The 19795-nt window shown below is 47.6% G+C and overlaps 30 non-coding genes across 30 annotated transcripts; 21 read left to right on the top strand and 9 right to left on the bottom strand.

The window, feature by feature from the left end:
* Positions 1–339: 339 nt before the first annotated feature.
* Positions 340–411, top strand: TRNAW-CCA (transfer RNA tryptophan (anticodon CCA)). The gene has a single exon. It is a non-coding gene; the product is annotated as a tRNA-Trp (tRNA).
* A 71-nt stretch (positions 412–482) lies between these two features.
* Positions 483–553, bottom strand: TRNAG-GCC (transfer RNA glycine (anticodon GCC)). The gene has a single exon. It is a non-coding gene; the product is annotated as a tRNA-Gly (tRNA).
* A 207-nt stretch (positions 554–760) lies between these two features.
* Positions 761–834, top strand: TRNAN-GUU (transfer RNA asparagine (anticodon GUU)). Its single transcript has one exon. It is a non-coding gene; the product is annotated as a tRNA-Asn (tRNA).
* A 248-nt stretch (positions 835–1082) lies between these two features.
* TRNAW-CCA (transfer RNA tryptophan (anticodon CCA)) lies at positions 1083–1154 on the top strand. The gene has a single exon. It is a non-coding gene; the product is annotated as a tRNA-Trp (tRNA).
* A 1610-nt stretch (positions 1155–2764) lies between these two features.
* Positions 2765–2836, top strand: TRNAW-CCA (transfer RNA tryptophan (anticodon CCA)). Its single transcript has one exon. It is a non-coding gene; the product is annotated as a tRNA-Trp (tRNA).
* Positions 2837–2907: 71 nt separating this feature from the next.
* TRNAG-GCC (transfer RNA glycine (anticodon GCC)) lies at positions 2908–2978 on the bottom strand. The gene has a single exon. It is a non-coding gene; the product is annotated as a tRNA-Gly (tRNA).
* A 207-nt stretch (positions 2979–3185) lies between these two features.
* On the top strand, positions 3186–3259 carry TRNAN-GUU (transfer RNA asparagine (anticodon GUU)). The gene has a single exon. It is a non-coding gene; the product is annotated as a tRNA-Asn (tRNA).
* Positions 3260–3650: 391 nt separating this feature from the next.
* Positions 3651–3721, bottom strand: TRNAG-GCC (transfer RNA glycine (anticodon GCC)). The gene has a single exon. It is a non-coding gene; the product is annotated as a tRNA-Gly (tRNA).
* A 1627-nt stretch (positions 3722–5348) lies between these two features.
* TRNAG-GCC (transfer RNA glycine (anticodon GCC)) lies at positions 5349–5419 on the bottom strand. Its single transcript has one exon. It is a non-coding gene; the product is annotated as a tRNA-Gly (tRNA).
* A 207-nt stretch (positions 5420–5626) lies between these two features.
* On the top strand, positions 5627–5700 carry TRNAN-GUU (transfer RNA asparagine (anticodon GUU)). Its single transcript has one exon. It is a non-coding gene; the product is annotated as a tRNA-Asn (tRNA).
* A 248-nt stretch (positions 5701–5948) lies between these two features.
* Positions 5949–6020, top strand: TRNAW-CCA (transfer RNA tryptophan (anticodon CCA)). Its single transcript has one exon. It is a non-coding gene; the product is annotated as a tRNA-Trp (tRNA).
* A 1626-nt stretch (positions 6021–7646) lies between these two features.
* On the top strand, positions 7647–7718 carry TRNAW-CCA (transfer RNA tryptophan (anticodon CCA)). The gene has a single exon. It is a non-coding gene; the product is annotated as a tRNA-Trp (tRNA).
* Positions 7719–7789: 71 nt separating this feature from the next.
* TRNAG-GCC (transfer RNA glycine (anticodon GCC)) lies at positions 7790–7860 on the bottom strand. The gene has a single exon. It is a non-coding gene; the product is annotated as a tRNA-Gly (tRNA).
* Positions 7861–8067: 207 nt separating this feature from the next.
* Positions 8068–8141, top strand: TRNAN-GUU (transfer RNA asparagine (anticodon GUU)). The gene has a single exon. It is a non-coding gene; the product is annotated as a tRNA-Asn (tRNA).
* Positions 8142–8389: 248 nt separating this feature from the next.
* Positions 8390–8461, top strand: TRNAW-CCA (transfer RNA tryptophan (anticodon CCA)). Its single transcript has one exon. It is a non-coding gene; the product is annotated as a tRNA-Trp (tRNA).
* Positions 8462–10214: 1753 nt separating this feature from the next.
* Positions 10215–10285, bottom strand: TRNAG-GCC (transfer RNA glycine (anticodon GCC)). Its single transcript has one exon. It is a non-coding gene; the product is annotated as a tRNA-Gly (tRNA).
* A 207-nt stretch (positions 10286–10492) lies between these two features.
* Positions 10493–10566, top strand: TRNAN-GUU (transfer RNA asparagine (anticodon GUU)). Its single transcript has one exon. It is a non-coding gene; the product is annotated as a tRNA-Asn (tRNA).
* Positions 10567–10814: 248 nt separating this feature from the next.
* TRNAW-CCA (transfer RNA tryptophan (anticodon CCA)) lies at positions 10815–10886 on the top strand. Its single transcript has one exon. It is a non-coding gene; the product is annotated as a tRNA-Trp (tRNA).
* Positions 10887–12512: 1626 nt separating this feature from the next.
* Positions 12513–12584, top strand: TRNAW-CCA (transfer RNA tryptophan (anticodon CCA)). Its single transcript has one exon. It is a non-coding gene; the product is annotated as a tRNA-Trp (tRNA).
* A 71-nt stretch (positions 12585–12655) lies between these two features.
* On the bottom strand, positions 12656–12726 carry TRNAG-GCC (transfer RNA glycine (anticodon GCC)). Its single transcript has one exon. It is a non-coding gene; the product is annotated as a tRNA-Gly (tRNA).
* Positions 12727–12933: 207 nt separating this feature from the next.
* TRNAN-GUU (transfer RNA asparagine (anticodon GUU)) lies at positions 12934–13007 on the top strand. The gene has a single exon. It is a non-coding gene; the product is annotated as a tRNA-Asn (tRNA).
* Positions 13008–13256: 249 nt separating this feature from the next.
* On the top strand, positions 13257–13328 carry TRNAW-CCA (transfer RNA tryptophan (anticodon CCA)). Its single transcript has one exon. It is a non-coding gene; the product is annotated as a tRNA-Trp (tRNA).
* Positions 13329–14938: 1610 nt separating this feature from the next.
* Positions 14939–15010, top strand: TRNAW-CCA (transfer RNA tryptophan (anticodon CCA)). Its single transcript has one exon. It is a non-coding gene; the product is annotated as a tRNA-Trp (tRNA).
* Positions 15011–15359: 349 nt separating this feature from the next.
* Positions 15360–15433, top strand: TRNAN-GUU (transfer RNA asparagine (anticodon GUU)). Its single transcript has one exon. It is a non-coding gene; the product is annotated as a tRNA-Asn (tRNA).
* Positions 15434–15681: 248 nt separating this feature from the next.
* TRNAW-CCA (transfer RNA tryptophan (anticodon CCA)) lies at positions 15682–15753 on the top strand. Its single transcript has one exon. It is a non-coding gene; the product is annotated as a tRNA-Trp (tRNA).
* A 71-nt stretch (positions 15754–15824) lies between these two features.
* TRNAG-GCC (transfer RNA glycine (anticodon GCC)) lies at positions 15825–15895 on the bottom strand. Its single transcript has one exon. It is a non-coding gene; the product is annotated as a tRNA-Gly (tRNA).
* Positions 15896–17363: 1468 nt separating this feature from the next.
* On the top strand, positions 17364–17435 carry TRNAW-CCA (transfer RNA tryptophan (anticodon CCA)). Its single transcript has one exon. It is a non-coding gene; the product is annotated as a tRNA-Trp (tRNA).
* Positions 17436–17784: 349 nt separating this feature from the next.
* Positions 17785–17858, top strand: TRNAN-GUU (transfer RNA asparagine (anticodon GUU)). Its single transcript has one exon. It is a non-coding gene; the product is annotated as a tRNA-Asn (tRNA).
* Positions 17859–18106: 248 nt separating this feature from the next.
* Positions 18107–18178, top strand: TRNAW-CCA (transfer RNA tryptophan (anticodon CCA)). The gene has a single exon. It is a non-coding gene; the product is annotated as a tRNA-Trp (tRNA).
* A 71-nt stretch (positions 18179–18249) lies between these two features.
* TRNAG-GCC (transfer RNA glycine (anticodon GCC)) lies at positions 18250–18320 on the bottom strand. The gene has a single exon. It is a non-coding gene; the product is annotated as a tRNA-Gly (tRNA).
* Positions 18321–19795: the final 1475 nt, after the last annotated feature.

Here is a 19795-nt window from a genome sequence, read left to right as displayed (position 1 = left end):
CTGTGCTACAGTTATTAACCTCTGTGGTGCAAATGGTTAGCGCGTTCGGTTGTTAACAGAAAGGTTGGTGGTTCAAGCCCACCCAGGGAAGTATCCTTTTTGCCGGCATGAAACACTTTAATGAAACACAGATACGTACCTCTGCTCTCTCCTGCTTAAGACCCTTTATCTGAACATTTCAATCCTCTGCGTTCTCTCTGCACCTGCAGTCAATTTCATAATTAGGATAGAAAACAAAAGGCCTAGCCCTGTAATACAACTGTAGGCATATGAGGAGGGGAAAATAAGTCAAAAGGCCATCAGCATTTGTTGATCTGGCTTGAAGGCTGTAAGTGTAAGGACCTTGTGGCGCAACGGTAGCGCGTCTGACTCCAGATCAGAAGGTTGCGTGGTCAAATCACGTCGGGGTCACTGCTTACCATTTTATTCCCCACTGAGTTCATATATTTCCTTTCGAAAACAAAGTCAAAGGAACGCAGCCTTGCATTGGCCGGGAATCGAACCCGGGCCTCCCGCGTGGCAGGCGAGAATTCTACCACTGAACCACCAATGCTTCACATGGGGAGTTCACAGGCATAGCTCTGTCCAAGACAGTGATCAGGTGCACACACTTAAATTGTACACATATGAACAAAGTGTGCGCAGCAGACATGACAACGCCAAAGTTTCACATGATGATGGCTTATATAAGACAAGCTCCAGGCAGGCACATACATATCAAGATATATATTGAGTCTAAGGAAAGATGCTGTAGTCACTCGTCTCTGTGGCGCAATCGGTTAGCGCGTTCGGCTGTTAACCGAAAGGTTGGTGGTTCAAGCCCACCCAGGGACGTATTATTTTGCCTGAATGAAACACTTGAATGGAAAACAGATACATACCTTTGCTCTCTCCTGCTGGACACCCTTTCCCTGAATATTTCAATTCTCTGCGTTCTCTCGGCACCTGCAGTCAATTTCATAATTAGGATAGAAAACAAAAGGTCAAGCTCTGTAATACAACTGTAGGCATATGAGGAGGGGAAAATAAGTCAAAAGGCCCACAGCATTTGTTGATCTGGCTCCGAAAGCTGTAAGTGTAAGGACCTCGTGGCGCAACGGTAGCGCGTCTGACTCCAGATCAGAAGGTTGCGTGTCCAAATCACGTCGGGGTCACTGCTTACCATTTTATTCCCCACTGAGGTCATATATTTCCTTTCGAAAACAAAGTCAAAAGAAAGCAGTCTTGCATTGGCCGGGAATCAAACCCGGGCATCCCGCGTGGCAGGCGAGAATTCTACCACTGAACCACCAATGCTTCACATGGGTTGTTCACAGGCAGAGCTCTGCCCAAGACAGTGATCAGGTGCACACACTTAAATTGTACACATATGAACAAAGTGTGCGCAGCAGACATGATAACGCCAACGTTTCACATGAAGATGGCAAGAATCAGATGCAGGAGACTATAACTATGAATGTCTTTGCATTTGCTGAGGTCACTGGCTTGGGACTAGAGTTGTGTTTATCAGGGCATGATGGCAGGCTGCTCCCGACAAAAGTGGTTCACAGAATGCACCCGCCAGATCACCAGCACTATTGTGTTTCAGATTATCTCACTGAACTCTCCTCCTGGAAAATCCTTCCCACTGGCTTTCCCAGATTCTGTGTCCTCCCCTAAATGCTGGGGTGAAACGGGCAGAGTTCTGCGCCCTGCGTCCCTTTACGCGTCCCTAACGCGCTCCCAACGCGGCCTACAGCCCTGGTCGGGCTTAGATCACTGGAGCCTTTTGTGACCAAGAACTCCGGAAGCCTAGGGTCAGGCCTGTTGCACAGGCATATTGTGCCTTGCCAATCCGGGATTGTTGTGTTTCAGGGCCTAGCCATCAATACTCCTGGGATTTCTTTCCCTGAGAACCCTCTTGTCCCTGTCCTCCCACAAGCCCCTGCTTTTATGTAAAATAAAGTGTGCACCATGGGCCTTCCCCTATTTGCTCTCTCCCCAATCTCTTTCTCCAAAGCTGAGCTCTGAAGGTAAATGTATCTATCTGAGTGAGGGGCTAGGGAGGGCCTTTCCCAGCAGTCTTACAAGTCAAGAGTTCAGAGAAAGCACCTGCTATGGGAGGGAGACTTTGCTCACAGAGAAGTCAAGTCTAACATAACACATCTGATGGGCAAGGCACACGCCTTACTGGCTGGTAGCACACCTACAGAGGAGCAGGGAGCTATGCTAAGCAGGCAACAGAAAAGTCATGTATGTGTCTCATACACTGGGACCGGTAGTAATACTGGCTCTAAGACCATTAGACAGTAGTCTATTCATCATTACGTCCAACAATAACAAGACACTAAGCAAATGAGAAATGCTGTATGGCATAAAGACGCATTATATAACACAAGCTCCAGGCAGGCACACAATTATCAAGATATATATTGAGTCTCAGGAACTGTGCTACAGTTATTAACCTCTGTGGTGCAAATGGTTAGCGCGTTCGGTTGTTAACAGAAAGGTTGGTGGTTCAAGCCCACCCAGGGAAGTATCCTTTTTGCCGGCATGAAACACTTTAATGAAACACAGATACGTACCTCTGCTCTCTCCTGCTTAAGACCCTTTATCTGAACATTTCAATCCTCTGCGTTCTCTCTGCACCTGCAGTCAATTTCATAATTAGGATAGAAAACAAAAGGCCTAGCCCTGTAATACAACTGTAGGCATATGAGGAGGGGAAAATAAGTCAAAAGGCCATCAGCATTTGTTGATCTGGCTTGAAGGCTGTAAGTGTAAGGACCTTGTGGCGCAACGGTAGCGCGTCTGACTCCAGATCAGAAGGTTGCGTGGTCAAATCACGTCGGGGTCACTGCTTACCATTTTATTCCCCACTGAGTTCATATAATTCCTTTCGAAAACAAAGTCAAAGGAACGCAGCCTTGCATTGGCCGGGAATCGAACCCGGGCCTCCCGCGTGGCAGGCGAGAATTCTACCACTGAACCACCAATGCTTCACATGGGGAGTTCACAGGCATAGCTCTATCCAAGACAGTGATCAGGTGCACACACTTACATTGTACACATATGAACAAAGTGTGCGCAGCAGACATGACAACGCCAAAGTTTCACATGATGATGGCTTATATAAGACAAGCTCCAGGCAGGCACATACATATCAAGATATATATTGAGTCTAAGGAAAGATGCTGTAGTCACTCGTCTCTGTGGCGCAATCGGTTAGCGCGTTCGGCTGTTAACCGAAAGGTTGGTGGTTCAAGCCCACCCAGGGACGTATTATTTTGCCTGAATGAAACACTTGAATGGAAAACAGATACATACCTTTGCTCTCTCCTGCTGGACACCCTTTCCCTGAATATTTCAATTCTCTGCGTTCTCTCGGCACCTGCAGTCAATTTCATAATTAGGATAGAAAACAAAAGGTCAAGCTCTGTAATACAACTGTAGGCATATGAGGAGGGGAAAATAAGTCAAAAGGCCCACAGCATTTGTTGATCTGGCTCCGAAAGCTGTAAGTGTAAGGACCTCGTGGCGCAACGGTAGCGCGTCTGAATCCAGATCAGAAGGTTGCGTGTTCAAATCACCTCGGGGTCACTGCTTACCATTTTATTCCCCACTGAGGTCATATATTTCCTTTCGAAAACAAAGTCAAAAGAAAGCAGTCTTGCATTGGCTGGGAATCGAACCCGGGCCTCTCGCGTGGCAGGCGAGAATTCTACCACTGAACCACCAATGCTTCACATGGGTTGTTCACAGGCAGAGCTCTGCCCAAGACAGTGATCAGGTGCACACACTTAAATTGTACACATATGAACAAAGTGTGCGCAGCAGACATGATAACGCCAACGTTTCACATGAAGATGGCAAGAATCAGATGCAGGAGACTATAACTATGAATGTCTTTGCATTTGCTGAGGTCACTGGCTTGGGACTAGAGTTGTGTTTATCAGGGCATGATGGCAGGCTGCTCCCGACAAAAGTGGTTCACAGAATGCACCCGCCAGATCACCAGCACTATTGTGTTTCAGATTATCTCACTGAACTCTCCTCCTGGAAAATCCTTCCCACTGGCTTTCCCAGATTCTGTGTCCTCCCCTAAATGCTGGGGTGAAACGGGCAGAGTTCTGCGCCCTGCGTCCCTTTACGCGTCCCTAACGCGCTCCCAACGCGGCCTACAGCCCTGGTCGGGCACAGCCCTGGTCGGGCTTAGATCACTGGAGCCTTTTGTGACCAAGAACTCCGGAAGCCTAGGGTCAGGCCTGTTGCACAGGCATATTGTGCCTTGCCAATCCGGGATTGTTGTGTTTCAGGGCCTAGCCATCAATACTCCTGGGATTTCTTTCCCTGAGAACCCTCTTGTCCCTGTCCTCCCACAAGCCCCAGCTTTTATGTAAAATAAAGTGTGCACCATGGGCCTTCCCCTATTTGCTCTCTCCCCAATCTCTTTCTCCAAAGCTGAGCTCTGAAGGTAAATGTATCTATCTGAGTGAGGGGCTAGGGAGGGCCTTTCCCAGCAGTCTTACAAGTCAAGAGTTCAGAGAAAGCACCTGCTATGGGAGGGAGACTTTGCTCACAGAGAAGTCAAGTCTAACATAACACATCTGATGGGCAAGGCACACGCCTTACTGGCTGGTAGCACACCTACAGAGGAGCAGGGAGCTATGCTAAGCAGGCAACAGAAAAGTCATGTATGTGTCTCATACACTGGGACCGGTAGTAATACTGGCTCTAAGACCATTAGACAGTAGTCTATTCATCATTACGTCCAACAATAACAAGACACTAAGCAAATGAGAAATGCTGTATGGCATAAAGACGCATTATATAACACAAGCTCCAGGCAGGCACACAATTATCAAGATATATATTGAGTCTCAGGAACTGTGCTACAGTTATTAACCTCTGTGGTGCAAATGGTTAGCGCGTTCGGTTGTTAACAGAAAGGTTGGTGGTTCAAGCCCACCCAGGGAAGTATCCTTTTTGCCGGCATGAAACACTTTAATGAAACACAGATACGTACCTCTGCTCTCTCCTGCTTAAGACCCTTTATCTGAACATTTCAATCCTCTGCGTTCTCTCTGCACCTGCAGTCAATTTCATAATTAGGATAGAAAACAAAAGGCCTAGCCCTGTAATACAACTGTAGGCATATGAGGAGGGGAAAATAAGTCAAAAGGCCATCAGCATTTGTTGATCTGGCTTGAAGGCTGTAAGTGTAAGGACCTTGTGGCGCAACGGTAGCGCGTCTGACTCCAGATCAGAAGGTTGCGTGGTCAAATCACTTCGGGGTCACTGCTTACCATTTTATTCCCCACTGAGTTCATATATTTCCTTTCGAAAACAAAGTCAAAGGAACGCAGCCTTGCATTGGCCGGGAATCGAACCCGGGCCTCCCGCGTGGCAGGCGAGAATTCTACCACTGAACCACCAATGCTTCACATGGGGAGTTCACAGGCATAGCTCTGTCCAAGACAGTGATCAGGTGCACACACTTAAATTGTACACATATGAACAAAGTGTGCGCAGCAGACATGACAACGCCAAAGTTTCACATGATGATGGCTTATATAAGACAAGCTCCAGGCAGGCACATACATATCAAGATATATATTGAGTCTAAGGAAAGATGCTGTAGTCACTCGTCTCTGTGGCGCAATCGGTTAGCGCGTTCGGCTGTTAACCGAAAGGTTGGTGGTTCAAGCCCACCCAGGGACGTATTATTTTGCCTGAATGAAACACTTGAATGGAAAACAGATACATACCTTTGCTCTCTCCTGCTGGACACCATTTCCCTGAATATTTCAATTCTCTGCGTTCTCTCGGCACCTGCAGTCAATTTCATAAGTAGGATAGAAAACAAAAGGTCAAGCTCTGTAATACAACTGTAGGCATATGAGGAGGGGAAAATAAGTCAAAAGGCCCACAGCATTTGTTGATCTGGCTCCGAAAGCTGTAAGTGTAAGGACCTCGTGGCGCAACGGTAGCGCGTCTGACTCCAGATCAGAAGGTTGCGTGTCCAAATCACGTCGGGGTCACTGCTTACCATTTTATTCCCCACTGAGGTCATATATTTCCTTTCGAAAACAAAGTCAAAAGAAAGCAGTCTTGCATTGGCCGGGAATCAAACCCGGGCCTCCCGCGTGGCAGGCGAGAATTCTAGCACTGAACCACCAATGCTTCACATGGGTTGTTCACAGGCAGAGCTCTGCCCAAGACAGTGATCAGGTGCACACACTTAAATTGTACACATATGAACAAAGTGTGCGCAGCAGACATGATAACGCCAACGTTTCACATGAAGATGGCAAGAATCAGATGCAGGAGACTATAACTATGAATGTCTTTGCATTTGCTGAGGTCACTGGCTTGGGACTAGAGTTGTGTTTATCAGGGCATGATGGCAGGCTGCTCCCGACAAAAGTGGTTCACAGAATGCACCCGCCAGATCACCAGCACTATTGTGTTTCAGATTATCTCACTGAACTCTCCTCCTGGAAAATCCTTCCCACTGGCTTTCCCAGATTCTGTGTCCTCCCCTAAATGCTGGGGTGAAACGGGCAGAGTTCTGCGCCCTGCGTCCCTTTACGCGTCCCTAACGCGCTCCCAACGCGGCCTACAGCCCTGGTCGGGCACAGCCCTGGTCGGGCTTAGATCACTGGAGCCTTTTGTGACCAAGAACTCCGGAAGCCTAGGGTCAGGCCTGTTGCACAGGCATATTGTGCCTTGCCAATCCGGGATTGTTGTGTTTCAGGGCCTAGCCATCAATACTCCTGGGATTTCTTTCCCTGAGAACCCTCTTGTCCCTGTCCTCCCACAAGCCCCAGCTTTTATGTAAAATAAAGTGTGCACCATGGGCCTTCCCCTATTTGCTCTCTCCCCAATCTCTTTCTCCAAAGCTGAGCTCTGAAGGTAAATGTATCTATCTGAGTGAGGGGCTAGGGAGGGCCTTTCCCAGCAGTCTTACAAGTCAAGAGTTCAGAGAAAGCACCTGCTATGGGAGGGAGACTTTGCTCACAGAGAAGTCAAGTCTAACATAACACATCTGATGGGCAAGGCACACGCCTTACTGGCTGGTAGCACACCTACAGAGGAGCAGGGAGCTATGCTAAGCAGGCAACAGAAAAGTCATGTATGTGTCTCATACACTGGGACCGGTAGTAATACTGGCTCTAAGACCATTAGACAGTAGTCTATTCATCATTACGTCCAACAATAACAAGACACTAAGCAAATGAGAAATGCTGTATGGCATAAAGACGCATTATATAACACAAGCTCCAGGCAGGCACACAATTATCAAGATATATATTGAGTCTCAGGAACTGTGCTACAGTTATTAACCTCTGTGGTGCAAATGGTTAGCGCGTTCGGTTGTTAACAGAAAGGTTGGTGGTTCAAGCCCACCCAGGGAAGTATCCTTTTTGCCGGCATGAAACACTTTAATGAAACACAGATACGTACCTCTGCTCTCTCCTGCTTAAGACCCTTTATCTGAACATTTCAATCCTCTGCGTTCTCTCTGCACCTGCAGTCAATTTCATAATTAGGATAGAAAACAAAAGGCCTAGCCCTGTAATACAACTGTAGGCATATGAGGAGGGGAAAATAAGTCAAAAGGCCATCAGCATTTGTTGATCTGGCTTGAAGGCTGTAAGTGTAAGGACCTTGTGGCGCAACGGTAGCGCGTCTGACTCCAGATCAGAAGGTTGCGTGGTCAAATCACGTCGGGGTCACTGCTTACCATTTTATTCCCCACTGAGTTCATATATTTCCTTTCGAAAACAAAGTCAAAGGAACGCAGCCTTGCATTGGCCGGGAATCGAACCCGGGCCTCCCGCGTGGCAGGCGAGAATTCTACCACTGAACCACCAATGCTTCACATGGGGAGTTCACAGGCATAGCTCTGTCCAAGACAGTGATCAGGTGCACACACTTAAATTGTACACATATGAACAAAGTGTGCGCAGCAGACATGACAACGCCAAAGTTTCACATGATGATGGCTTATATAAGACAAGCTCCAGGCAGGCACATACATATCAAGATATATATTGAGTCTAAGGAAAGATGCTGTAGTCACTCGTCTCTGTGGCGCAATCGGTTAGCGCGTTCGGCTGTTAACCGAAAGGTTGGTGGTTCAAGCCCACCCAGGGACGTATTATTTTGCCTGAATGAAACACTTGAATGGAAAACAGATACATACCTTTGCTCTCTCCTGCTGGACACCCTTTCCCTGAATATTTCAATTCTCTGCGTTCTCTCGGCACCTGCAGTCAATTTCATAATTAGGATAGAAAACAAAAGGTCAAGCTCTGTAATACAACTGTAGGCATATGAGGAGGGGAAAATAAGTCAAAAGGCCCACAGCATTTGTTGATCTGGCTCCGAAAGCTGTAAGTGTAAGGACCTCGTGGCGCAACGGTAGCGCGTCTGACTCCAGATCAGAAGGTTGCGTGTCCAAATCACGTCGGGGTCACTGCTTACCATTTTATTCCCCACTGAGGTCATATATTTCCTTTCGAAAACAAAGTCAAAAGAAAGCAGTCTTGCATTGGCCGGGAATCAAACCCGGGCATCCCGCGTGGCAGGCGAGAATTCTACCACTGAACCACCAATGCTTCACATGGGTTGTTCACAGGCAGAGCTCTGCCCAAGACAGTGATCAGGTGCACACACTTAAATTGTACACATATGAACAAAGTGTGCGCAGCAGACATGATAACGCCAACGTTTCACATGAAGATGGCAAGAATCAGATGCAGGAGACTATAACTATGAATGTCTTTGCATTTGCTGAGGTCACTGGCTTGGGACTAGAGTTGTGTTTATCAGGGCATGATGGCAGGCTGCTCCCGACAAAAGTGGTTCACAGAATGCACCCGCCAGATCACCAGCACTATTGTGTTTCAGATTATCTCACTGAACTCTCCTCCTGGAAAATCCTTCCCACTGGCTTTCCCAGATTCTGTGTCCTCCCCTAAATGCTGGGGTGAAACGGGCAGAGTTCTGCGCCCTGCGTCCCTTTACGCGTCCCTAACGCGCTCCCAACGCGGCCTACAGCCCTGGTCGGGCTTAGATCACTGGAGCCTTTTGTGACCAAGAACTCCGGAAGCCTAGGGTCAGGCCTGTTGCACAGGCATATTGTGCCTTGCCAATCCGGGATTGTTGTGTTTCAGGGCCTAGCCATCAATACTCCTGGGATTTCTTTCCCTGAGAACCCTCTTGTCCCTGTCCTCCCACAAGCCCCTGCTTTTATGTAAAATAAAGTGTGCACCATGGGCCTTCCCCTATTTGCTCTCTCCCCAATCTCTTTCTCCAAAGCTGAGCTCTGAAGGTAAATGTATCTATCTGAGTGAGGGGCTAGGGAGGGCCTTTCCCAGCAGTCTTACAAGTCAAGAGTTCAGAGAAAGCACCTGCTATGGGAGGGAGACTTTGCTCACAGAGAAGTCAAGTCTAACATAACACATCTGATGGGCAAGGCACACGCCTTACTGGCTGGTAGCACACCTACAGAGGAGCAGGGAGCTATGCTAAGCAGGCAACAGAAAAGTCATGTATGTGTCTCATACACTGGGACCGGTAGTAATACTGGCTCTAAGACCATTAGACAGTAGTCTATTCATCATTACGTCCAACAATAACAAGACACTAAGCAAATGAGAAATGCTGTATGGCATAAAGACGCATTATATAACACAAGCTCCAGGCAGGCACACAATTATCAAGATATATATTGAGTCTCAGGAACTGTGCTACAGTTATTAACCTCTGTGGTGCAAATGGTTAGCGCGTTCGGTTGTTAACAGAAAGGTTGGTGGTTCAAGCCCACCCAGGGAAGTATCCTTTTTGCCGGCATGAAACACTTTAATGAAACACAGATACGTACCTCTGCTCTCTCCTGCTTAAGACCCTTTATCTGAACATTTCAATCCTCTGCGTTCTCTCTGCACCTGCAGTCAATTTCATAATTAGGATAGAAAACAAAAGGCCTAGCCCTGTAATACAACTGTAGGCATATGAGGAGGGGAAAATAAGTCAAAAGGCCATCAGCATTTGTTGATCTGGCTTGAAGGCTGTAAGTGTAAGGACCTTGTGGCGCAACGGTAGCGCGTCTGACTCCAGATCAGAAGGTTGCGTGGTCAAATCACTTCGGGGTCACTGCTTACCATTTTATTCCCCACTGAGTTCATATATTTCCTTTCGAAAACAAAGTCAAAGGAACGCAGCCTTGCATTGGCCGGGAATCGAACCCGGGCCTCCCGCGTGGCAGGCGAGAATTCTACCACTGAACCACCAATGCTTCACATGGGGAGTTCACAGGCATAGCTCTGTCCAAGACAGTGATCAGGTGCACACACTTAAATTGTACACATATGAACAAAGTGTGCGCAGCAGACATGACAACGCCAAAGTTTCACATGATGATGGCTTATATAAGACAAGCTCCAGGCAGGCACATACATATCAAGATATATATTGAGTCTAAGGAAAGATGCTGTAGTCACTCGTCTCTGTGGCGCAATCGGTTAGCGCGTTCGGCTGTTAACCGAAAGGTTGGTGGTTCAAGCCCACCCAGGGACGTATTATTTTGCCTGAATGAAACACTTGAATGGAAAACAGATACATACCTTTGCTCTCTCCTGCTGGACACCCTTTCCCTGAATATTTCAATTCTCTGCGTTCTCTCGGCACCTGCAGTCAATTTCATAATTAGGATAGAAAACAAAAGGTCAAGCTCTGTAATACAACTGTAGGCATATGAGGAGGGGAAAATAAGTCAAAAGGCCCACAGCATTTGTTGATCTGGCTCCGAAAGCTGTAAGTGTAAGGACCTCGTGGCGCAACGGTAGCGCGTCTGACTCCAGATCAGAAGGTTGCGTGTCCAAATCACGTCGGGGTCACTGCTTACCATTTTATTCCCCACTGAGGTCATATATTTCCTTTCGAAAACAAAGTCAAAAGAAAGCAGTCTTGCATTGGCCAGGAATCGAACCCGGGCCTCCCGCGTGGCAGGCGAGAATTCTACCACTGAACCACCAATGCTTCACATGGGTTGTTCACAGGCAGAGCTCTGCCCAAGACAGTGATCAGGTGCACACACTTAAATTGTACACATATGAACAAAGTGTGCGCAGCAGACATGATAACGCCAACGTTTCACATGAAGATGGCAAGAATCAGATGCAGGAGACTATAACTATGAATGTCTTTGCATTTGCTGAGGTCACTGGCTTGGGACTAGAGTTGTGTTTATCAGGGCATGATGGCAGACTGCTCCCGACAAAAGTGGTTCACAGAATGCACCCGCCAGATCACCAGCACTATTGTGTTTCAGATTATCTCACTGAACTCTCCTCCTGGAAAATCCTTCCCACTGGCTTTCCCAGATTCTGTGTCCTCCCCTAAATGCTGGGGTGAAACGGGCAGAGTTCTGCGCCCTGCGTCCCTTTACGCGTCCCTAACGCGCTCCCAACGCGGCCTACAGCCCTGGTCGGGCACAGCCCTGGTCGGGCTTAGATCACTGGAGCCTTTTGTGACCAAGAACTCCGGAAGCCTAGGGTCAGGCCTGTTGCACAGGCATATTGTGCCTTGCCAATCCGGGATTGTTGTGTTTCAGGGCCTAGCCATCAATACTCCTGGGATTTCTTTCCCTGAGAACCCTCTTGTCCCTGTCCTCCCACAAGCCCCTGCTTTTATGTAAAATAAAGTGTGCACCATGGGCCTTCCCCTATTTGCTCTCTCCCCAATCTCTTTCTCCAAAGCTGAGCTCTGAAGGTAAATGTATCTATCTGAGTGAGGGGCTAGGGAGGGCCTTTCCCAGCAGTCTTACAAGTCAAGAGTTCAGAGAAAGCACCTGCTATGGGAGGGAGACTTTGCTCACAGAGAAGTCAAGTCTAACATAACACATCTGATGGGCAAGGCACACGCCTTACTGGCTGGTAGCACACCTACAGAGGAGCAGGGAGCTATGCTAAGCAGGCAACAGAAAAGTCATGTATGTGTCTCATACACTGGGACCGGTAGTAATACTGGCTCTAAGACCATTAGACAGTAGTCTATTCATCATTACGTCCAACAATAACAAGACACTAAGCAAATGAGAAATGCTGTATGGCATAAAGACGCATTATATAACACAAGCTCCAGGCAGGCACACAATTATCAAGATATATATTGAGTCTCAGGAACTGTGCTACAGTTATTAACCTCTGTGGTGCAAATGGTTAGCGCGTTCGGTAGTTAACAGAAAGATTGGTGGTTCAAGCCCACCCAGGGAAGTATCCTTTTTGCCGGCATGAAACACTTTAATGAAACACAGATACGTACCTCTGCTCTCTGCTGCTTAAGACCCTTTATCTGAACATTTCAATCCTCTGCGTTCTCTCTGCACCTGCAGTCAATTTCATAATTAGGATAGAAAACAAAAGGCCTAGCCCTGTAATACAACTGTAGGCATATGAGGAGGGGAAAATAAGTCAAAAGGCCATCAGCATTTGTTGATCTGGCTTGAAGGCTGTAAGTGTAAGGACCTTGTGGCGCAACGGTAGCGCGTCTGACTCCAGATCAGAAGGTTGCGTGGTCAAATCACGTCGGGGTCACTGCTTACCATTTTATTCCCCACTGAGTTCATATATTTCCTTTCGAAAACAAAGTCAAAGGAACGCAGCCTTGCATTGGCCGGGAATCGAACCCGGGCCTCCCGCGTGGCAGGCGAGAATTCTACCACTGAACCACCAATGCTTCACATGGAGAGTTCACAGGCATAGCTCTGTCCAAGACAGTGATCAGGTGCACACACTTAAATTGTACACATATGAACAAAGTGTGCGCAGCAGACATGACAACGCCAAAGTTTCACATGATGATGGCTTATATAAGACAAGCTCCAGGCAGGCACATACATATCAAGATATATATTGAGTCTAAGGAAAGATGCTGTAGTCACTCGTCTCTGTGGCGCAATCGGTTAGCGCGTTCGGCTGTTAACCGAAAGGTTGGTGGTTCAAGCCCACCCAGGGACGTATTATTTTGCCTGAATGAAACACTTGAATGGAAAACAGATACATACCTTTGCTCTCTTCTGCTGGACACCCTTTCCCTGAATATTTCAATTCTCTGCGTTCTCTCGGCACCTGCAGTCAATTTCATAATTAGGATAGAAAACAAAAGGTCAAGCTCTGTAATACAACTGTAGGCATATGAGGAAGGGGAAAATAAGTCAAAAGGCCCACAGCATTTGTTGATCTGGCTCCGAAAGCTGTAAGTGTAAGGACCTCGTGGCGCAACGGTAGCGCGTCTGACTCCAGATCAGAAGGTTGCGTGTTCAAATCACGTCGGGGTCACTGCTTACCATTTTATTCCCCACTGAGGTCATATATTTCCTTTCGAAAACAAAGTCAAAAGAAAGCAGTCTTGCATTGGCTGGGAATCGAACCCGGACCTCCCGCGTGGCAGGCGAGAATTCTACCACTGAACCACCAATGCTTCACATGGGTTGTTCACAGGCAGAGCTCTGCCCAAGACAGTGATCAGGTGCACACACTTAAATTGTACACATATGAACAAAGTGTGCGCAGCAGACATGATAACGCCAACGTTTCACATGAAGATGGCAAGAATCAGATGCAGGAGACTATAACTATGAATGTCTTTGCATTTGCTGAGGTCACTGGCTTGGGACTAGAGTTGTGTTTATCAGGGCATGATGGCAGGCTGCTCCCGACAAAAGTGGTTCACAGAATGCACCCGCCAGATCACCAGCACTATTGTGTTTCAGATTATCTCACTGAACTCTCCTCCTGGAAAATCCTTCCCACTGGCTTTCCCAGATTCTGTGTCCTCCCCTAAATGCTGGGGTGAAACGGGCAGAGTTCTGCGCCCTGCGTCCCTTTACGCGTCCCTAACGCGCTCCCAACGCGGCCTACAGCCCTGGTCGGGCTTAGATCACTGGAGCCTTTTGTGACCAAGAACTCCGGAAGCCTAGGGTCAGGCCTGTTGCACAGGCATATTGTGCCTTGCCAATCCGGGATTGTTGTGTTTCAGGGCCTAGCCATCAATACTCCTGGGATTTCTTTCCCTGAGAACCCTCTTGTCCCTGTCCTCCCACAAGCCCCAGCTTTTATGTAAAATAAAGTGTGCACCATGGGCCTTCCCCTATTTGCTCTCTCCCCAATCTCTTTCTCCAAAGCTGAGCTCTGAAGGTAAATGTATCTATCTGAGTGAGGGGCTAGGGAGGGCCTTTCCCAGCAGTCTTACAAGTCAAGAGTTCAGAGAAAGCACCTGCTATGGGAGGGAGACTTTGCTCACAGAGAAGTCAAGTCTAACATAACACATCTGATGGGCAAGGCACACGCCTTACTGGCTGGTAGCACACCTACTGAGGAGCAGGGAGCTATGCTAAGCAGGCAACAGAAAAGTCATGTATGTGTCTCATACACTGGGACCGGTAGTAATACTGGCTCTAAGACCATTAGACAGTAGTCTATTCATCATTACGTCCAACAATAACAAGACACTAAGCAAATGAGAAATGCTGTATGGCATAAAGACGCATTATATAACACAAGCTCCAGGCAGGCACACAATTATCAAGATATATATTGAGTCTCAGGAACTGTGCTACAGTTATTAACCTCTGTGGTGCAAATGGTTAGCGCGTTCGGTTGTTAACAGAAAGGTTGGTGGTTCAAGCCCACCCAGGGAAGTATCCTTTTTGCCGGCATGAAACACTTTAATGAAACACAGATACGTACCTCTGCTCTCTCCTGCTTAAGACCCTTTATCTGAACATTTCAATCCTCTGCGTTCTCTCTGCACCTGCAGTCAATTTCATAATTAGGATAGAAAACAAAAGGCCTAGCCCTGTAATACAACTGTAGGCATATGAGGAGGGGAAAATAAGTCAAAAGGCCATCAGCATTTGTTGATCTGGCTTGAAGGCTGTAAGTGTAAGGACCTTGTGGCGCAACGGTAGCGCGTCTGACTCCAGATCAGAAGGTTGCGTGGTCAAATCACGTCGGGGTCACTGCTTACCATTTTATTCCCCACTGAGTTCATATATTTCCTTTCGAAAACAAAGTCAAAGGAACGCAGCCTTGCATTGGCCGGGAATCGAACCCGGGCCTCCCGTGTGGCAGGCGAGAATTCTACCACTGAACCACCAATGCTTCACATGGGGAGTTCACAGGCATAGCTCTGTCCAAGACAGTGATCAGGTGCACACACTTAAATTGTACACATATGAACAAAGTGTGCGCAGCAGACATGACAACGCCAAAGTTTCACATGATGATGGCTTATATAAGACAAGCTCCAGGCAGGCACATACATATCAAGATATATATTGAGTCTAAGGAAAGATGCTGTAGTCACTCGTCTCTGTGGCGCAATCGGTTAGCGCGTTCGGCTGTTAACCGAAAGGTTGGTGGTTCAAGCCCACCCAGGGACGTATTATTTTGCCTGAATGAAACACTTGAATGGAAAACAGATACATACCTTTGCTCTCTCCTGCTGGACACCCTTTCCCTGAATATTTCAATTCTCTGCGTTCTCTCGGCACCTGCAGTCAATTTCATAATTAGGATAGAAAACAAAAGGTCAAGCTCTGTAATACAACTGTAGGCATATGAGGAGGGGAAAATAAGTCAAAAGGCCCACAGCATTTGTTGATCTGGCTCCGAAAGCTGTAAGTGTAAGGACCTCGTGGCGCAACGGTAGCGCGTCTGACTCCAGATCAGAAGGTTGCGTGTCCAAATCACGTCGGGGTCACTGCTTACCATTTTATTCCCCACTGAGGTCATATATTTCCTTTCGAAAACAAAGTCAAAAGAAAGCAGTCTTGCATTGGCCGGGAATCGAACCCGGGCCTCCCGCGTGGCAGGCGAGAATTCTACCACTGAACCACCAATGCTTCACATGGGTTGTTCACAGGCAGAGCTCTGCCCAAGACAGTGATCAGGTGCACACACTTAAATTGTACACATATGAACAAAGTGTGCGCAGCAGACATGATAACGCCAACGTTTCACATGAAGATGGCAAGAATCAGATGCAGGAGACTATAACTATGAATGTCTTTGCATTTGCTGAGGTCACTGGCTTGGGACTAGAGTTGTGTTTATCAGGGCATGATGGCAGGCTGCTCCCGACAAAAGTGGTTCACAGAATGCACCCGCCAGATCACCAGCACTATTGTGTTTCAGATTATCTCACTGAACTCTCCTCCTGGAAAATCCTTCCCACTGGCTTTCCCAGATTCTGTGTCCTCCCCTAAATGCTGGGGTGAAACGGGCAGAGTTCTGCGCCCTGCGTCCCTTTACGCGTCCCTAACGCGCTCCCAACGCGGCCTACAGCCCTGGTCGGGCTTAGATCACTGGAGCCTTTTGTGACCAAGAACTCCGGAAGCCTAGGGTCAGGCCTGTTGCACAGGCATATTGTGCCTTGCCAATCCGGGATTGTTGTGTTTCAGGGCCTAGCCATCAATACTCCTGGGATTTCTTTCCCTGAGAACCCTCTTGTCCCTGTCCTCCCACAAGCCCCTGCTTTTATGTAAAATAAAGTGTGCACCATGGGCCTTCCCCTATTTGCTCTCTCCCCAATCTCTTTCTCCAAAGCTGAGCTCTGAAGGTAAATGTATCTATCTGAGTGAGGGGCTAGGGAGGGCCTTTCCCAGCAGTCTTACAAGTCAAGAGTTCAGAGAAAGCACCTGCTATGGGAGGGAGACTTTGCTCACAGAGAAGTCAAGTCTAACATAACACATCTGATGGGCAAGGCACACGCCTTACTGGCTGGTAGCACACCTACAGAGGAGCAGGGAGCTATGCTAAGCAGGCAACAGAAAAGTCATGTATGTGTCTCATACACTGGGACCGGTAGTAATACTGGCTCTAAGACCATTAGACAGTAGTCTATTCATCATTACGTCCAACAATAACAAGACACTAAGCAAATGAGAAATGCTGTATGGCATAAAGACGCATTATATAACACAAGCTCCAGGCAGGCACACAATTATCAAGATATATATTGAGTCTCAGGAACTGTGCTACAGTTATTAACCTCTGTGGTGCAAATGGTTAGCGCGTTCGGTTGTTAACAGAAAGGTTGGTGGTTCAAGCCCACCCAGGGAAGTATCCTTTTTGCCGGCATGAAACACTTTAATGAAACACAGATACGTACCTCTGCTCTCTCCTGCTTAAGACCCTTTATCTGAACATTTCAATCCTCTGCGTTCTCTCTGCACCTGCAGTCAATTTCATAATTAGGATAGAAAACAAAAGGCCTAGCCCTGTAATACAACTGTAGGCATATGAGGAGGGGAAAATAAGTCAAAAGGCCATCAGCATTTGTTGATCTGGCTTGAAGGCTGTAAGTGTAAGGACCTTGTGGCGCAACGGTAGCGCGTCTGACTCCAGATCAGAAGGTTGCGTGGTCAAATCACGTCGGGGTCACTGCTTACCATTTTATTCCCCACTGAGTTCATATATTTCCTTTCGAAAACAAAGTCAAAGGAACGCAGCCTTGCATTGGCCGGGAATCGAAGCCGGGCCTCCCGCGTGGCAGGCGAGAATTCTACCACTGAACCACCAATGCTTCACATGGGGAGTTCACAGGCATAGCTCTGTCCAAGACAGTGATCAGGTGCACACACTTAAATTGTACACATATGAACAAAGTGTGCGCAGCAGACATGACAACGCCAAAGTTTCACATGATGATGGCTTATATAAGACAAGCTCCAGGCAGGCACATACATATCAAGATATATATTGAGTCTAAGGAAAGATGCTGTAGTCACTCGTCTCTGTGGCGCAATTGGTTAGAACGTTCGGCTGTTAACCGAAAGGTTGGTGGTTCAAGCCCACCCAGGGACGTATTATTTTGCCTGAATGAAACACTTGAATGGAAAACAGATACATACCTTTGCTCTCTCCTGCTGGACACCCTTTCCCTGAATATTTCAATTCTCTGCGTTCTCTCGGCACCTGCAGTCAATTTCATAATTAGGATAGAAAACAAAAGGTCAAGCTCTGTAATACAACTGTAGGCATATGAGGAGGGGAAAATAAGTCAAAAGGCCCACAGCATTTGTTGATCTGGCTCCGAAAGCTGTAAGTGTAAGGACCTCGTGGCGCAACGGTAGCGCGTCTGACTCCAGATCAGAAGGTTGCGTGTTCAAATCACGTCGGGGTCACTGCTTACCATTTTATTCCCCACTGAGGTCATATATTTCCTTTCGAAAACAAAGTCAAAAGAAAGCAGTCTTGCATTGGCTGGGAATCGAACCCGGGCCTCTCGCGTGGCAGGCGAGAATTCTACCACTGAACCACCAATGCTTCACATGGGTTGTTCACAGGCAGAGCTCTGCCCAAGACAGTGATCAGGTGCACACACTTAAATTGTACACATATGAACAAAGTGTGCGCAGCAGACATGATAACGCCAACGTTTCACATGAAGATGGCAAGAATCAGATGCAGGAGACTATAACTATGAATGTCTTTGCATTTGCTGAGGTCACTGGCTTGGGACTAGAGTTGTGTTTATCAGGGCATGATGGCAGGCTGCTCCCGACAAAAGTGGTTCACAGAATGCACCCGCCAGATCACCAGCACTATTGTGTTTCAGATTATCTCACTGAACTCTCCTCCTGGAAAATCCTTCCCACTGGCTTTCCCAGATTCTGTGTCCTCCCCTAAATGCTGGGGTGAAACGGGCAGAGTTCTGCGCCCTGCGTCCCTTTACGCGTCCCTAACGCGCTCCCAACGCGGCCTACAGCCCTGGTCGGGCACAGCCCTGGTCGGGCTTAGATCACTGGAGCCTTTTGTGACCAAGAACTCCGGAAGCCTAGGGTCAGGCCTGTTGCACAGGCATATTGTGCCTTGCCAATCCGGGATTGTTGTGTTTCAGGGCCTAGCCATCAATACTCCTGGGATTTCTTTCCCTGAGAACCCTCTTGTCCCTGTCCTCCCACAAGCCCCAGCTTTTATGTAAAATAAAGTGTGCACCATGGGCCTTCCCCTATTTGCTCTCTCCCCAATCTCTTTCTCCAAAGCTGAGCTCTGAAGGTAAATGTATCTATCTGAGTGAGGGGCTAGGGAGGGCCTTTCCCAGCAGTCTTACAAGTCAAGAGTTCAGAGAAAGCACCTGCTATGGGAGGGAGACTTTGCTCACAGAGAAGTCAAGTCTAACATAACACATCTGATGGGCAAGGCACACGCCTTACTGGCTGGTAGCACACCTACAGAGGAGCAGGGAGCTATGCTAAGCAGGCAACAGAAAAGTCATGTATGTGTCTCATACACTGGGACCGGTAGTAATACTGGCTCTAAGACCATTAGACAGTAGTCTATTCATCATTACGTCCAACAATAACAAGACACTAAGCAAATGAGAAATGCTGTATGGCATAAAGACGCATTATATAACACAAGCTCCAGGCAGGCACACAATTATCAAGATATATATTGAGTCTCAGGAACTGTGCTACAGTTATTAACCTCTGTGGTGCAAATGGTTAGCGCGTTCGGTTGTTAACAGAAAGGTTGGTGGTTCAAGCCCACCCAGGGAAGTATCCTTTTTGCCGGCATGAAACACTTTAATGAAACACAGATACGTACCTCTGCTCTCTCCTGCTTAAGACCCTTTATCTGAACATTTCAATCCTCTGCGTTCTCTCTGCACCTGCAGTCAATTTCATAATTAGGATAGAAAACAAAAGGCCTAGCCCTGTAATACAACTGTAGGCATATGAGGAGGGGAAAATAAGTCAAAAGGCCATCAGCATTTGTTGATCTGGCTTGAAGGCTGT

This window comes from Lissotriton helveticus, chromosome 1_2, assembly GCF_964261635.1.
Source record: "Lissotriton helveticus chromosome 1_2, aLisHel1.1, whole genome shotgun sequence".
NCBI lineage: Eukaryota > Metazoa > Chordata > Amphibia > Caudata > Salamandridae > Lissotriton > Lissotriton helveticus.
Note: the sequence above shows the minus strand (reverse complement) of the source record. Positions and strands in the feature narration are given on the sequence as shown.